At 40.0% G+C, this 18317-nt stretch overlaps 1 long non-coding RNA gene across 1 annotated transcript in view; it reads left to right on the top strand.

The window, feature by feature from the left end:
* Nucleotides 1-314: 314 nt before the first annotated feature.
* LOC307036942 overlaps nt 315-18317 on the top strand; it is a 167688-nt gene continuing 149685 nt past the window's right edge. The window contains exon 1 of the long non-coding RNA XR_013807539.1: nt 315-886. This is a non-coding gene — a long non-coding RNA (uncharacterized lncRNA). The remainder of the gene's footprint in view (nt 887-18317) is intronic.

Raw genomic sequence — 18317 nt, 5'->3', positions numbered from 1 at the left:
AAAGTTTTAACAAGGGTTTAATTATTTTTTGGAAAATATGCTCAACCAATCGGTCGAATTGGCCTTTTATGGTAAGCTAGCAATACGACTTTTTCAGAGTTTCAGAGATGTTTTCCAATAAAATATGGTAAATAAATGGCTAGATTCATGGTAATATTACTAAACCTAGTACTGCCTTATGAGTCTCAGAGTGAAAGAGTGATAATAATTTATGTAGCAACTTTCATGCATGGCATTCAGCCCAAAATTGCAAACAGATGAGCAAGTTAGACCAACACATGATATAGACATTTGCTGTTAGGCCAGTGGTTTCCTGTCAGGCCAATTCAGCATAGACCAGTGGTCGCCAACCAGTCGATCGCGATCGACCGGTCGATCGTGAGTGTGGTGCGGGTAGATCGCGGACCGTTAAAAAAAAAAGTAACAAAAGAAAGAAAAAGAAAATTAAAATAATGTTTGAAAAATACGTTTTTAGATGTAAACCTATCATCCACCACCCCGTTAGCAGGTGCCACTTGATTGACATATATTTGAGACACCTCAATAATATAATACATTAACCGTGCTTTACGTGAACCTCATCATGAGTCATGACACATGAGAGGACGGCAGGACTGCAATTTCCCGTTTTCAGTGAATGCAACAGAGGCAAGTCACCAGACCAATCAGAGAGTTGCATGGAAATACACGTGTGCTTGTGTCATTCAAGCTCGGCTCTGTGTGTGTGTGGCAATAGCGCATTTAGGGAGAGAGGGGGAGAGAGGGACCGGTGCTAGCGGGGACTGTGATGTTAGCATCTGGTTAGCTAGCTGCACTAACGGACATAAGGAGCTGTCTCCACAACAAGCTGGAGGAGAATCCTCCCCTGTCAGACTGAGGGGCTCAGGTGAGCTAAAGGACTCTCTGAGTGTTTAGAACGGTTTTGTCACAAATTATTCAAAAGATTATTTCCGCGGCACACCTTCATATGATCATTATAGTTATACAAACAATAAGAGAATAAATGAAAAACAGGTATGAAATAGCCTACTATATGGCAGTAAAACAAGAATACATTTTGAAAGGGGAGTGATTTGTAAAATATCCATAAAGAAAAAGAAAATCTGTTTACAGTTCTGTTTCATCTGGGTGTTGAGAGATGTATCCATAGATCTCTTCATGTTGCTCTCAAAGTGCACCAGATTGATGCTTTCAACTTCAATATTTTAAAAAAACCTTCCCGGGGGAGCATCCCCCCGGACCCCCCTAGAAGAGGTGAGGATCCCCCTAGAGGAGGTGAGGTCCTCCGCCCAATAGCACTTTACCCCTGCCTATATGCCGTGAGCTGATTATGGAGCCTTCATTGTAACAGTAATTCAGATGCAATTAGCCTATATAAAAGGCCTCAAATTGGAAGCATTGTCTGGGCCGTCTTTTTCACTCAATTCTGCAATAGGTAGATCTCGCCTTTCACCTAGGCCGAGGTCGGTGATCTTGGGCTTAAAAAGGTTGGTGACCACTGGCATAGACAGTAAGATGAGCAAGTATTTTTTTTATCATGAAAAACACTTTTTTTTTTTACAATTAGAATTTATTATCTTTTATGAATATATGTGGTTGTATATATTGCTAATTTTCCAAAAAAGAAACAAATGTATTTGAGTTTTGTTTTAGTTTGATGCATAAAAATACTGTACGGTATATAATGATTGTTGAAAATGTACTTTTACCATAGAAAGCCAGCGCGACCATTTGGTAGAGGTTCATAAAAACAAAACTGTGTGGTCAGTCAAAAGAAAAAAATGTGTTTGTGCTTATTTGTGGCTCATTTGATAAGAAAATGCAAACAAATATTTTTTCCATAGCTTTTTTCTTGATACGGCAGTTAAAGGGATATAAACAACCCTTAAAGCAGACTTTAATTACACCTGAGTAAAACATGTAGGGAAGGTGATCGTCAAGTGCCAACAATCAGGAGAGATATTTGATAGTTGGTGCTTGAGAAGACTAAACATTTATCTGCAGATCTCTATAAAGTATATTCATTACTCTACTACTAATAGTTAATTAAAAACTGTATATGTTGACTATTTTGCACATCCCTTTCAAGATTTCAAGATTTTCTAAGGTTTATTGACATATCACACAACTACGGTGTAGTTATGCAATGAATGAAAAACTTGGGTCGCAGGTTCCTCTACAGTGCATTACAAGACATCTATCAATATGTGTGTATACCTCCACCATTAAACTGTCAAATTCTGCATATTTCTTATACTACATACATAAGAGTATAATTAATGTGTATAATATCAGTTAAAATTAAAGCTGCGAGCAGCGTTGAGCGGGTCTTTGACGCTCCGCAGGCTGTTGTCCGCACGTCGACGTCAGGCAGATGTCTCGAGGACTCGGCCGTTGGCAAACGTGGGAAGTTTCAGGCCGATCGGACAACGTACACAGGAGTTACAGCAGTATCACAAACATTGTGTTTGATGGGGAGTGATCTGTCGCCATGGCAACGGAATTTGATGACACCCCATAATACGCCTAGATGTGTTGAGGGCTGCATCGTTATCAAACCTGTGAAGTTTTGGGCCGTTTGGAGCAAGTTAACTGGAGTTATGAGAGAACCGTGTTTCACGGCGACCATTTAGTTACCATAGCAACGACATTTGACGAAATCTCAAAACTGACACATATATGTCTCGAGGGGTTGACCGTTAGCACACATGTGAAATTTGAACACTTTTTGAACATTTAAACAGGAGTTTTAGCAATATCGTGCTTAACGGCGAGGGATGCGTTGCCATGGCAACAGCTTTTGAGGAAAACTCACTATTGTCATATTCAGGTGTTGAGGGCCGGACCATCAACTGTCATCTGAAGTGTGGTGCGGTTTGGACGATTTTCCATGGAATTAAGAGAACATTGTGTTTTATGGCGAGGGATGCGTTGCCATGGCAACGGCATATGATGACATCCCCTAATTGACATAGAGCTGTTGAGGGCCTGACCATTAATGATAGTCTGAAGTCTGGTGCCGTTTGGACAATTTTCCATGGAGTTATGACAATACCGGGTATTTTGGCGAGGGATGCGTTGCCATGGCAACAGCTTTTGAGGAAAACTCACTATTTTCACAGTGAGGTGTTGAGGGCCGGACCATTAACTGTGATCTGAAGTCTGGTGCCGTTTGGACGATTTTCCATTGAATTACGACAACATTGTGTTTTTTGGCGAGGGATGCGTTGCCATGGAAACGGCATATGATGACATCGCATAATTGGCGTAGAGCAGTTGAGGGCCGGACCATTAGCCATCATCTGAAGTCTGTTGCCGTTTGGACGATTTTCCATTGAGTTAAAACAACACCGTGTTTCATGGCGAGGGATCTGTCGCCATGGCAACGGCATATGATGACACCCCATAATGGAGTTAGAGCTGTTCAGGGCCTGACCGTCACCCATCATATGAAGTCTGGTGCCGTTTGGACGATTTTCCATTGAGTTAACAGAACATCGGGTATTTTGGTGAGGGATGCGTTGCCATGGCAACAGCTTTTGAGGAAAACTCACTATTGTGACATTGAGGTGTTGAGGGCCGGACCATTAACTGTGATCTGAAGTCTGGTGCCGTTTGGACCATTTTCCATTGAGTTAAGACAACATTGGGTTTTATGGAGGGGGATGCGTTGCCATGGAAACGGCAAATGATGACATCCCATAATTGGCATAGAGCTGTTTAGGGCCTGACCATCACCCATCATATGAAGTCTGGTGGCGTTTGGACGATTTTCCATTGAATTACGACAACATAGAGTTGTATGGCGAGGGATGCGTTGCCATGGAAACGGCATACGATGACATCCCATAATTGGCATAGAGCTGTTTAGGGCCTGACCATCACCCATCATATGAAGTCTGGTGCCGTTTGGACGATTTTCCATTGAGTTAACAGAACATCGTGTTTTTTGGCGAGGGATTCGTTGCCATGGAAACGGCATAAGATGAGATCTCAGATTTCATGTAGAGCTGTTGAGGCATTCACCGGTGATATAAAAGTGAAGATTGGGGGACGATGGGACCGTGTCCATTGGAGTTACAGCGACACCGTGTGTTATGGCGAGGGATCCGTTGCCATGGTAACGCCATATTAAGTAACATCGGATTTGACGTAGAGCTGTTCAGGGCCGCAGTGTTAATCATCATGTGAAGTTTGGTGGCGTTCTGAGCATGTCAGTTTGAATTATGACATCATCGTGTTCCATGGCGAGGGATGGCCTAGCATCGAGCGAACGCGAACTTTGGCGCCAAATCACGGCTGCGCCGTGCGAAAGAAAAAAAAGTTCCGTGATAACTTTAGATCGCCCAAAAAAGTTCCGTGATAACTTTAGATCGCCCATTTGTCGAGAAGCTACGCGACGAATTTGGAGTCGTACGGATAAATTCCCTAGGAGGAGTTCGTTAAAGTGCGGAGGACGAAAAACGCGATAAATCGCGTTTTTCCAACGCCAAATTCAAAATGGCCGACTTGCTGTACGTTATTTTATACCCCTCCAAGAGGCTTTTTTGCTCGTCTCCGCACCCTAGATATGCGTAGCAAGTTTCGTTGGTTTACGTGAAAGTTAAAGTAGGGGGAGTTAACGTTAAAAACGGAAGTGGGCGTGGTCTGCGCAATTTTTTACGCAAAGTTCCGGTACCAATTACACATCGCTATGTTCACGACTTGTGATAAGCATGCGAAATTGAGTGAGTTTTCACATATGTTGCGGGGGTCAAAAGTGCGCGCAATGTATTCAAATAATAATCAGAAGAAGAATAATAATAATAATTAAAGCTGCGAGCAGCGTTGAGCGGGTCTTCGACGCTCCGCAGGCTGTTGTCCGCACGTCGACGTCAGGCAGATGTCTCGAGGACTCGGCCGTTGGCAAACGTGGGAAGTTTCAGGCCGATAGGACAACGTACACAGGAGTTACAGCAGTATCACAAACATTGTGGTTGATGGGGAGTGATCTGTCGCCATGGCAACGGAATTTGATGACACCCCATAATACGCCTAGATGTGTTGAGGGCTGCATCGTTATCAAACCTGTGAAGTTTTGGGCCGTTTGGAGCAAGTTAACTGGAGTTATGAGAGAACCGTGTTTCACGGCGACCATTTAGTTACCATAGCAACGACATTTGACGAAATCTCAAAACTGACACATATATGTCTCGAGGGGTTGACCGTTAGCACACATGTGAAATTTGAACACTTTTTGAACATTTAAACAGGAGTTTTAGCAATATCGTGCTTAACGGCGAGGGATGAGTTGCCATGGCAACAGCTTTTGAGGAAAACTCACTATTGTCACATTGAGGTGTTGAGGGCCGGACCATTAACTGTGATCTGAAGTCTGGTGCCGTTTGGACGATTTTCCATCGAATTACGACAACATAGAGTTGTATGGCGAGGGATGCGTTGCCATGGAAACGGCATACGATGACATCCCATAATTGGCATAGAGCTGTTTAGGGCCTGACCATCACCCATCATATGAAGTCTGGTGCCGTTTGGACGATTTTCCATTGAGTTAACAGAACATCGTGTTTTTTGGCGAGGGATTCGTTGCCATGGAAACGGCATACGATGAGATCTCAGATTTCATGTAGAGCTGTTGAGGCATTCACCGGTGATAGAAAAGTGAAGATTGGGGGACGATGGGACCGTGTCCATTGGAGTTACAGCGACACCGTGTGTTATGGCGAGGGATCCGCCCACGTGACTGGGCTCATGCGGCCTATCCCCCGTCATGATTTCCGAACCTTTTCTGTGCTTTTGCCGGTCGTTTTCCCTGTTTTGTGTGTGTTTCGCAGGTTTATCGGTCGCTGCGCGACCGATTTCAATAGGGTCTTCGCCGACCTAGGTCTCAGACCCTAATAAGTGCTTCAACATAGTTAACATTGCAGGAAAGCAATATATTAGACGTTAAGTACTTTGTCAGGCTTAATATTTATCTGTAGATAGATACCCCCAAAGCTTTTTTTCTTATTTAAAAGAAGACCTTAACCTAAAGTATTATTTAATGTGTTAATAAAGGTTAATTAGATTGTCTGTTTTGCACATCCTCATATTAATATCTTTGTACATCGTGCACTAAACTGTTTTATTGTAGAGATCACTTACAGTATCTTCTTGATTTTTTATATTCTATATTTCTATCATTGACCTTCTACTTTCCCCCTATGAAAGTATGTACTCTTAATATTTTGCTCATCAAATAACATTATTCAACAAAAATAATTCAATAACGTGCTTTAACCACTAGGCGGTGCACACAAGGTACACACAGCATACTAATAATAACTTTGTATTATTAGTGTAGGACACTTATGTATGTATAACTTCTCAAGATGTGTGGTTTTATTCATGTTTTTACATAATTTTACAGGATATTGCTATACTATTTCTCATGTTTTACTTCTAACATTAATATCTGATTTGTAAAACATCATTTAATGGTAAGCTATTGAAATTGTGATTCCATAGATGTGTCTTCCATCACCCAAATCCCTGACTATTCTCTCAACTCAGTATTTACATTCTTACAGGGCTCTATAAATAAAGAACTACGGCAGATGTGTAATATGTAATGCAGCCGAACCGTGTATTACAATGCCGTTATGTTATGACTTTCAAAGAGAAAAGCAAGCACACTCGGAATAAAGTACTATTTTCTTTTTTTAAATGTTTTTCGGATTTCATATCGCATAAACACCATATCCCAACGTGCATTGCGGCTAAACAATCCAATCACCGAGCTTCTAGCTGAGGATCTTGGGTAATCGGTTCAGTGGGTTTGTGTTGTGTATCGCGATGATGATCAAAATGTCCCTTACAGGTCTACGTCTGTTTCCGGTGACTTTATTTTGAAATTCAATTCCTGAGAAACGACTAAAAAGCCTGAGATTATAGAATTAAACGAATAAATAAAAACAAGGATAATTGTGTGTTATTGTTGAGTAAATAACAGTGTGTTATTTACTCAACAATAACAAATTAGAAGGAAAAGAATATACAGATTTCATTATTCTGAGGCTCCGTGCCCCATTTATTTTCCTCACAGACGACAAATAAAATCAATAATCGTGGCTTGATATTGAGTAATAACACGTTTTATGGACCACACAACTTCCGGTCTTCTCGGACCCGGCTGTATCCATTTGCGTCTCATATGCACGCAAAACTCGGACTCAGAACTCAATGGGAATAGTTGGCGTATTATAGGCACGCAAAATTGGACTTTAGCGTATCTATTGCACGCATTTTCCAATGTGTAAAGTCGTGTCATTTGTACGCAGAGTGAAGAGAGTGGGTTGGTTGAATCTCATGTAATCAAGGAAAATAGAGAAACATTTGGCGGTGCATCTTCCGGTGCATCTTCCATGCAGTTTCGGTAAACGGCTGAAATAGATGCTAAGTCTTCTTTATTTCTTTAGTTAGTTAATTATATTAGTTATTATTTTCAAGCAAAATGATTGACAGCAGCTCGACTGTGCCTTGTTGCCTGGCAACGATAAAAGGGCACCTCTGCCTGCACAGGCTTTTCAAAATCAAGGCCTTACAAAACACACTTTCTATCGTGCCTGATTCAAAGACACTGAATAAAACTGCAGTGAATCAAAGCAAATGGAAGGTGTTGGTGGCATGAATGTGAGACGTGAATATGAGATTGAACCTTCGCTCCACATGCCTCCCATCTCACTTTAAATATGGAGTTTCTCTAATAAATATGCTGCTGGCTTCTCACACACTCACACACTGCGGGGCTTTACTCTGGAAATGTCAGCTCGCAGGATGATCAATATCCGATAACCTTTATATGCTTGATCAGAATGTTGAACACTGAGTACCAGGTTAGGCAACGCTCCAAAATCTCCCCATATCAAACGCTCACCAAGCTGTAGATTTGAAAGGTGGATTCAACATGCTTGTGACTTAGGTAGGGCAGTGGCTGTACTTGTGGGTGACCCAGTTGTATGCTGATGAGAAAGATATAAATCAGAGAAAGTTCTCAGACAATCCTGAAAACACTCCTGAACATTTAATTATAGGATCCCCATTAGCAGTGATATTACAACCCAGTCTCACAAAAAAACGTGTAATAACTATGTTGGTCCACAACGTAGGACGTAGTATTTCAACAAAAACGCATCTGAAATTGTAGGATCCCCACGTTTTTTTTCACCATTCATTCCAATGGCTGGCGTCTATGCCACGTGATCTTCAAATTTCTCCCTGCAGAAAAAAGAAACATGGCCGAACTTCGTTTTATTCTCGATGGAAAATGCCTATTTTAAAGTTAGTTTGGCCATTAAAATGCGTTTTGATGTCATTTGATGCGAGAAATATGAGTTTTTATTTCAGATTATGTGTGCAGTGGATGTACATGATCTTTAGTTTGCTAGTTATTACGAAGATTACTTCAGGAAATTGTGTCCATACAACGTTTTCATTGTTACCAAGGTGGTTGCTAGGGATGCTGCTATCGATATTATTTGTGTTATGTTGTGTAACCGTTTAATGTTGTTATCTTTATTGCTATCCCCTTCCCCGTCAATGTATAGTGTTGGTCCACAGCGCAAATGTATTAGTTTAACAAAATCTGCATCTAAAATTGTGGCATAGATACGTTATTTTCCCCTGTGCAATTCCAGTCTCACATCACATCGTCATTAACAAATACCGGAAACAGACCGAACCATTTTCTGATTAAATAAAATAATACTGAGTGTTTGCTTTTCTCTTTGAAAGTCATCACATAACGGCATTGTAATACACGGTTCGGCTGCATTAAATATTATATATCTGCCGTAGTTCTCTATTTATAGAGCCCTGATGACAAGACTTCTAGACAAACATGAGGAACTGCCACCAACACTGAAAACGTGACTTGGATCATAAATATATCAGCAATTAAACAACATCTTACATTTCTTTTTGAACAATACGTCTCCTCGCAGTATCAACACTAATTTGGCTGACTTTTATATTTGATCCAATTGGTAGATAGGCTGTATTTACACCATAAAGGTGCACAGCTGATAGAAAGGGACACCTAGTGGTTAAAGCATGTTATTGAATTTCATTATTTTTATTATTAGATATTAATAGGATCCCTATAAAGTATATTCATTACTCGTTATTCTCTACTAATAGTTAATTAAAGACTGTATATAATGACTATTTAGCAAATTCCCTTTCAAGATTTCAAGATGTTCTAAGTTTTATTGACATATCATATACACAAACGGTGTAGTTATGCAATGAATGAAAAACTTGGGTCGCAGGTTCCTCAATAGTGCATTAGGAGAAATCTATCAATATTTGTGCATACCTCCAGCAATGTTAACTATGTTGAAGCACTTATTTTAACTGATATTATACATATGTATTATACTCTTATAAGATGTATGTAGATATTTCATCTCCGGCCTTGTCAGGTATTGAACAATTAATAAATAAAGAACACAGAATTATTAAATATAAAACACAGAATTTGTGTGATTATACTAAATGATTTACAAATAAACACCACTGCATATTTACGACTGTTACACATGCTGATGTAACGCAAATGTTTCCAACTTGGTATCAATAAAGGATATCTTATCTTAAGATGATCGATGGCTACTGCCATATTTGCAAAATTTGCCTCTGAACCTTGACAAGTGCATGTTTCAGGCTTATCAATTAACAACAGGAGGGGTCACAGACACAAGACCAGCTGTTAAATAAAGCTCTTCTGACCTTAGCTGGCATGTGGTTATATATATTAATGCTGCCCATTATGGGCACAAGCAATTTTCACCCATTTATTAATTATATGTTTTAAATTTGAGTGTTTCCTATCCCCTAAACCTCCAGGGATGTACACAGTTTAATACTGGCAACTTCTTATTATGGGAAATATGTCTTTTAAAAATACAACTCCCAGTAGAGACGTGTCATAGACAGAGAACATGTTGCGAAACATAATAGCCAGCATGTGTACAGTAGTTCTGGGGACGGGTGGGGGAGGGGGGGACGGGGTGGACCCGTTCAAATCCAGTTTTGGACAGTCTGCCGTGGTTCCATCCCATTTCAAAGTGTTGTTTGACGCTCGGCGTAACCCTCGGCGCACACTCAAACATCCGATCACAGAGCTTGAGGACTATCACAGGGTTTGTCAAGCGAAGCGGAGAGAATACTAACTTCTGGGTATAAAATTCTCTAAAGCAAATTAGCTGCTCCGACCCTCGGTCCTGACAGACTCCAACTTGTGATTATTAATCAAACAAATAAATAAACACAAGGATAGTTATGTGTTATTGTTGAGTAAATGGAGAATTGCACAGGGGAAAATAACGTATCTATGCCACAATTTTAGATGCAGATTTTAATACGTTTGCGCTGTGGACCAACACTATAAATTGACGGGGAAGGGGGTAGCAATAAAGATAAGATAACACCATTAAACAGTTACACAACATAACAGAAATAATATCGATAGCAGCGTCCCTAGCAACCACTCTGGTAACAATGAAAACGTTGTATAGATTCCTGAATTAATCTTCGTAATAACTAGCAAACTAAAGATCATGTACTTCCACTGCACACATAATCTGAAATAACAACTCATATTTCTCGCATCAAATGACATCAAAACGCATTTTAATGGCCAAACTAACCTTAAAATAGGCATTTTCCATTTTATGAGACTCGGTTGGATATTATCATTGGCTATTCCTTCCTGGGACCACACCATGGATGTATAAAGAAAACTTGAATGGAGAGGGAAAATAACTCTCGGATTATTTTAACGCAAATTTAAACTTTTAGGAACAAATACAAAAAATAGTTATTCAAGTTTTTGCACTGAGAAGTTGATTTACCCCCAAAAAATATACACTGTATTAAAGATGTCCCTTTCCTGATATAAGTCAATGGGAAATTGTATTTTGAAACCAAGGACATCACAGACTGATAGAGAACTTGGCCACTACGAAAGTTTACTTCAGTGCCAGGCTTACTTACTTCTCATCTATCTATATATGCTTAGTATTCAAAACAAAGACAAAATATGGCAAAATACAAAGAGCGTTTTACTTGGTAATGTTGTAGATTTGGTGAGAGACTTAACTAAGTAGCCTTTAAAGAAACTCAGCAACAGGTCAATCATTGGGTTAACCATAACCCTAAGCTTACTTTGCATAAATGTAAAATTTTTAAGTTTTTTCTTTTGCCATGAATTGGACATGTTCCTCCTTCCCTGGATCCGTATTATTATTTTACTTACAATATTGTCCCCTCTATGCCTTTTACAATGCTAAAACAATGCGTAATGTATTTGAATGTGACAGGCACAAACTTCTAACCATGCTCACAACATGTCATATTTAGGTGAAAATGATTTCCGGTATGCCAGCTCCACTTATTTACACATTAAATACAGTATGCTTGTATGTTCCGGTCAATACATGTCCTGCTGTCCTAACACCATATCATGCAAAACAGCAAGGGAGATGCGCCTGCTTACAAAGAGCAGTGTAATGGTGCTTTTCCACTGCAGCACGGTTTAAGCGGGCCGGGCCAAACCTGGCCCGCTTTTTTTTGCTTTTCCACTAGGGGTAGTTCTGGCTCAGGGCTACTTTTTCACCTTTTTTCTGGCCCTCCAAAATCAAGGTTCTTACCGGGCCAACAACCGGGCTGATTATGTGACCCGCTCTATCGAAATCAGTCGGAAGTCGCAACGGCTCATTTCAAAATACAAGCGACTGTATTCGCCATGACACATACAGTCTGTGGTTTGTAATTGTTTAACTTCTGTCTAGTTTCTGAACATATAATGTATGAGGAGCTGTGAGTGCTAACAGCTAACGGCTGATGTTTTGGTTTTGTGGTTCGCATTGAAGATGACGTCACGGCAGTTTTATGCAGCGTCACTCCGCCCGCCGAACCGCCGATCGCCCCGCCTACACTGCGTTACTATAGTTACTACCCCAGTAACTAAACTGTAATGGAAACGCAGCAAGTGAGCCTGGCCTACCAAGGCTTAACCATACCGTACTAAGCCGTGCAAGGTCCTGCAGTGGAAAAGCGCCATAATAGTGCCCACTCTCTCTGTATCATCGATCCCATACAGCTGGTGCTGAAGGTTGGAGTCTTACTGATAAAGACACTGAGCAGTGGGACTGCCTATGAAGCAAACTCTGGGAGTGTGGTTCACATTATCCAGAGCATTGCTGCTGCTCCTCCTCCTCTGTGTAAGTAGTTATCTCTGATATATAGAGCAGAATGTGAAAGTGAGCGTGGCGTGAGTTGGTGATGGGATGAAGGGCATGTGTTTGTGTGTTGGTTGAGTAGAGGCAGAAGAAAATACCGCAAAAGATAAAATGTGATTGCAAAGATTGATGGAAGGTTTGAAGCTGACCATTGAGCGGCCCGACCAAGCAAAGGAGGGAGAGGCAGAACGCCCAAATACAACCCGGTGTGGGCATTTATTACTCATTGTGGTACATGACACAGCCTCAATATTACTGTCTCACGTGGACAGAGTCACCAGCAACAAGGATCTCCCACACACACAGACTAACAGGAAAACAGAACCTAAATACACACAGGACTAATCAAACAAACAAGACACAGGTGAGGAGCAGTGGTGTAGTCTACGTGATACGCTGGTATACGCCGTATACCCACTAGAAAATGCCAGTGATTTCCGTATGCCCTCTTAAAAATGAGCGATGATACGTAACAACATCATTTTGTGACTTCGCTTTCACGCTTTCGCCCCCTTCTGTGTTAATACTTTTGGACGTCTGGGGCTTCCGTCGCCTTTGGCCTGTTGCTAAGCAACAGCAACACACTTTGTTCGGCTCTGACAAACCCCACGTTTCTCTAACGTTATCAGAATTTGATCCTTCCATCATTCAAGTTCGCGGAGCGCTAAACAGGAAGCAAACATGAAACGAAAACAGACGACAATATTTTAATGTTTTCCGAAGTTTTCCCCTATTACCAGTACAGAAGAAGAGCCAGGTCAGGCGGCTGTCCTAAAGGTGACAGAGAACGAGTCCGGCGCTACCGCAAATTTACCCAGTAAGTGAAATTAGCATGGTTATGATTAACGTAACAGTAGCTAACTAGCTAACTTGCTAGCTAATTTGATCAACGTTAGTGTGGTGGATCAATGGAAGAGAAAGGGAGCGAGATAGTGTGTGTGTGTGTGTGTGTGTGTGTGTGTGTGTGTGTGTGTGTGTGTGTGTGTGTGTGTGTGTGTGTGTGTGTGTGTGTGTGTGTGTGTGTGTGTGTGTGTGTGTGTGTGTGTGTGTGTGTGTGTGTGTGTGTGTGTGTGTGTGTGTGTGTGTGTGTGTGTGTGTGTGTGCAGTCATAAACAGAACACAATGTTTATATTATCTCCTTGTTTCGGACACAGATGAGAGCTCCTGGCCAGCCTTGTGGACTGAAAGTTAGGCTATGGAATTTAAGAACAGGCATCCTTGGTTGGGGTGGAGGGACAGAAAGTTAGGGAAATGTCAGCACACATGCAAAGGAAAGCTGATCTAAACAACAGAAATTCAAAAAGTCAATGACTATGCAAATGAGAGTTAATTCATGGTCATGTTAAAAGTGCATTTAAAACATTTGCACCATTACATTACTATATGTTAGTTATCAGTAGTTGTCAAATAATTAGCTATTGAAAAAGTGGAACATTTTTCTCCTTTTATCTGCTTTTCATGCATTTGTTAGCCATAATGTAAATATTGTAAGCAGTTTATTAAATACTTTTGAGTAAATCTTGGCTCTTTTCTGCAGTTGTTATTGTTAAAAACGTGTATTATGCTAATTAGTCATGGTTTTGTTTATTTCCTTTGCAGCGCTACAAAATCAGTAGGTGTCCTTACAGAACAACGAGTGTCTATGTCTGAGGAGTGGGTGCACTTTAAGATCCAGTCCTCAGATTCAAGCAGATCAACATCTTTGGCCTCTTTGAGAAACAAGATTAGACGACATGAGACGTCCAGAGCACACAAAATAGCCCAGGAGCTCACGGAGAAGGGTGGACAGGATTTAGTTGGAAATTTGGTGAGAGCTGTGTCAGAGACTGTGTTTGCAGTAGGCCATATTGAGATTTTGATAAAAATGTCGATTAATTGTTCAACCCTAGAAGATAAGTGGGCTTTTTCCATCATTGTTCATTCTTTTATTTTTTTATTGTTAATTTCACTGGCAGTTAAAAGTCACATAAAAATACTTATAATACATTGACATGTTGATAACACATAACCAGTCTCAAGAATAGTCTATGCATTAGTAAGTGTGATGGTGTTCATGAGGTGTTGCTTTGAGACAGATGTCGCTCCGCGATGCGTCGCTCTAGGATGGATGAATACAATTATTACAGTATACCCACTACAAAAAAGTAGACTACACCACTGGTGAGGAGTGAGGAGAACATGCAGCGGCACCAGGTGAACACAATCACCAGCAACAGACAAGATGGGAGGGGGAACACTTTACAAACTAAAACAGGAAACTGAGACAGACAACCTAAAACATAGACAGATCGTGACAAATAGATGCAAAGATTGTAGATATTCACATGCTTCCTGTGCAATGTTTTAGCGTGGAACAAATTAATATGCTTCGCCAATAATGAAGCTATATCCTACGTAACGGAGACCGAGATCTACGGCCCCAGAGATCACCTCCGTTACAGAAGGCTTTTTCATATTTTCCAGATATCTGAAAATCAGGCTATAAAAGGCATTTTCTGTTTCAAGACACAGGCCAACAACCTGTAACACCTCTAACCACCTCTGATTGGAAAAGACTGTTAAAACACATCTTCTTTTATCCAATGTAATTGAGAATGCAGTTTAATTGTATGGACACATCATTTTGGTCGGAAATGGGGGGTTAAGTATTGTAACCATAGACATTATATAAATGGACGTAGGGTCCGTGACGTCACCCATAGGATTCTGCAGAGTTGCCGAGAAGCCCTTTGTAGGCGGAGTCGGCCACTAACGGCTCGACAGTGACGTCAGAGTTCAACTCCCGCCTTCTCCAGCCTGCTCCAAATAAGGGCAAAGAGGCGGAGCCGAGGCGGGACCTGATGCCACCGAGCTGAAAGTTCCAGAGCTATCTGAAGTTACCAAGCTAAGCTAACATGCTCCCCATCTGCACACTGCCGTGGCATTTTACGTTTCTAAGGTAAGCGGACATGAAACTATTCAGCAAAACTATAAATAATAATCTAAGTTATTGAGTTTTTAGCATAATACTTCAGAATCTTAAAATCCCTTAACGTTTGTATGCAATTGTGCTAAATTCAACACTGGAATCAAGAAAATATTAATATGTTTGCATGACATTAGTTATTTCTATTTTGATATCACTTAATTATACGTTTATACATTTAAGTCAAGCTAAGGTACATGTGATGGTAGCTAGTTAGTGCTCTTACCTGTTAGGCCTCCTCCAAACAGCATAATAACCAGACTGTATCATTAAAACTAAGTAGCAGTTCTAGATCCTTGACTTTAGACAAACAATTCAAAAGACAACGTGTATTTAAAGACCAATCTTTATTTGAATGTGCATCGTAACCTGAGATATTAGTTATACAGTAATAGTATTGACAATCTAAAAAAACTGAGCAACTCAACAGTCAACTTTATGTTTCTTATTGTCTAAAGCATTTGTTATTTTAATTTTTCCCCTCTCATATTCAGTGTGAACGGATTGAGACAGCGTGGTGTCCAGAAAACTGCAGAGACTTCAGAGAGAAACCTCCGTGTGATGGACGTCCTGTCTGTTGGTTTGGAGAGGACTGAGGGTCTTTCCTCTGCGAGGAGGACCAGGCCTGATGGAGGAGCCCACGCTGGGCAAAGCTGATACCAACTGCACAGGCCTAGTCTGTCACTTTATTTGACTAAATGTGTTTACTTATACATTTAATAGTTGTACACCTTCTGTCCATAAGTTTTGGTTCACATTTCAATAAATTGTATTTGTATTTGCACTCCTTTTGTCCATTATTCTTACTGAAAATGTTAGATTACACATTCACATCTGACTGAAGATTGGCCCCATTTATTTGTGACGTTGCAAACTCTGCGGTACAAGGCACAAGTGATGTGAAGCTCATAAAGCGAGGCAAATAGAAATAATTAGCTGATGGAGTGTAGATGTGGAAATAGGTGCATTCGATCAGCTGACTGTTTTTACAATAAAAGTAGTTTCTTAGTGTACTGGTCTTAAAATCTCATAGCATCAGCTTTTAATTTTCCTCTTGACCCTCAGAGAAGGAGAAAATGTTGTGTCTTTCAGGCATGTCCTTTCCTAACAAAAATGACAGGAAACATAAAACATATTATTGCAGAACAAGTGTGTTATTTATGAAAGCGGTGTGTTTGTGTGTTTAGGGGCTGTAGATATAATTATTTTGTAATTGTATTGTTTTTTTTTTATTTCAACAGTGAGCTACAAAGACAATCAGATTATGAATGAAAAGTATGAAGTTCATCAACATTGAAATATATGTTATTATCAAAATAATATTTAACTGTTATCAAAACGTAGTCCAACTGGAGAAGCTTGCTCTGTTGTCTCACTGAAAGAATAACTTTTACCACTTTATTTGAACAATATTCAGAGATAAATAGTAGCAGTTCTCACTATGTGTTAAATATCTTTGCCTTTAATACATTAAATTAGAAAGCTGACAAAATGCTTGTTAACATCTAAATGTAACTTTTTGCACAGAAAAAACCCTCAACTTCACTGGTGTGTAGGCGATCTAGTATTGTTTAATGGAATGTATATCAGTGTATTAAAGTCAATACTTCATTCATTTAAACCAATATCTTTCTTGATTCGTTGTACAGTGTGAAAAATAGAGTCTTTGTACCTGTGCTGAAGTTCACTGCTGTGAGGAGCCCAGTTCTGTCTCTCACTCTCTGGTCCAGCCTGTCTGCATCACCTGGACACCTTAAACAAACAGATATATATATGTAAAGTACCACAAACAATATAACTGATTATCTTCTGTTGAACCAATCATGTTGTAATATCAAAGTAATCATCTTACAGCTCCCGGAAACGTAAGTTCTAATATTACACTCGATAGTAAACTAGAATGCTTTTCAGCCATAAACCTTGAACAATTAAATTCAATGATTCTCTCTTCTAAACCATCAACGTGTATCTTAGACCCGATTCCAACTACAGTAAGCTGTTAAAATAAGTTTTTCCATTAATTAGCACTTCTTTATAAAATATTATGAATATGTCTTTATTATCCGGCTATGTTCCACAATCATTCAAAGTAGCAGTGATAAAACCGCTTCTTAAAAAGCACAACCTCGATCAAGAGGTTTTAGCCAACTAGAGACCTATTTCTAATCTTCCGTTCCTCTCAAAAATTCTTGAGAAAGCAGTCGCAAGACAGCTGTGTGATTACTTAAAAAACTATGATTTATTTGAAGATTTTCAGTCTGGCTTTAGAACACATCATAGTACAGAGACAGCTCTGGTTAAAGTCACAAATGACATTGTAATAGCCTCAGACAAGGGACTTGTCTCTATTCTTGTTTTGCTCAATCTCAGTGCTGCATTTGATACTATCGACCATGATATCCTATTGCAAAGACTAAAGCACTTAGTTGGCATACAGGGAACTGCTTTAGGCTGGTTTAGGTCCTATCTATCTGAACGCTCTCAGTTTGTACGTGTCAACGATGAATCTTCCACGCAAACCAAAGTTAGCCATGGAGTGCCACAGGGCTCAGTGCTCGGACCTAATTTGTTCACATTATATATGCTTCCATTAGGCAATATTATAAGGAATCATTCTGTAAACTTTCATTGTTATGCGGATGATACTCAACTATATTTATCAATCAAGCCTGAAATTAATCATCTAAATAAAATTCAAGACTGCCTCAAGGACTTAAAAACGTGGATGACCTAACATTTTTTGATGTTAAACACGACCAAAACTGAAGTTATTGTACTTGGCCCAAAGAATCTACGAAACAAATTATCTAAAGATATACTAACTATGGATGGCATTAATTTGGCCTTCAGTGAGACTGTAAGGAATCTTGGTGTTATATTTGATCAGGATTTATCCTTTAACGCCCACATAAAATCAATTTCAAGGACCGCTTACTTCCATCTACGTAACATTGCACAAATCAAGCATATCTTGCCTCAAAACGATGCAGAGAAACTAGTCCATGCATTTCTTACTTCAAGGCTGGATTATTGTAACTCCTTATTATCAGGGTGTACCAAGAAGTCAGTCA

The sequence above is a fragment of the Notothenia rossii genome (genome assembly GCF_949606895.1).
Source record: "Notothenia rossii genome assembly, chromosome: 4".
NCBI classification, from domain to species: domain Eukaryota; kingdom Metazoa; phylum Chordata; class Actinopteri; order Perciformes; family Nototheniidae; genus Notothenia; species Notothenia rossii.
This window is presented reverse-complemented; position numbering and strand designations above follow the sequence as displayed.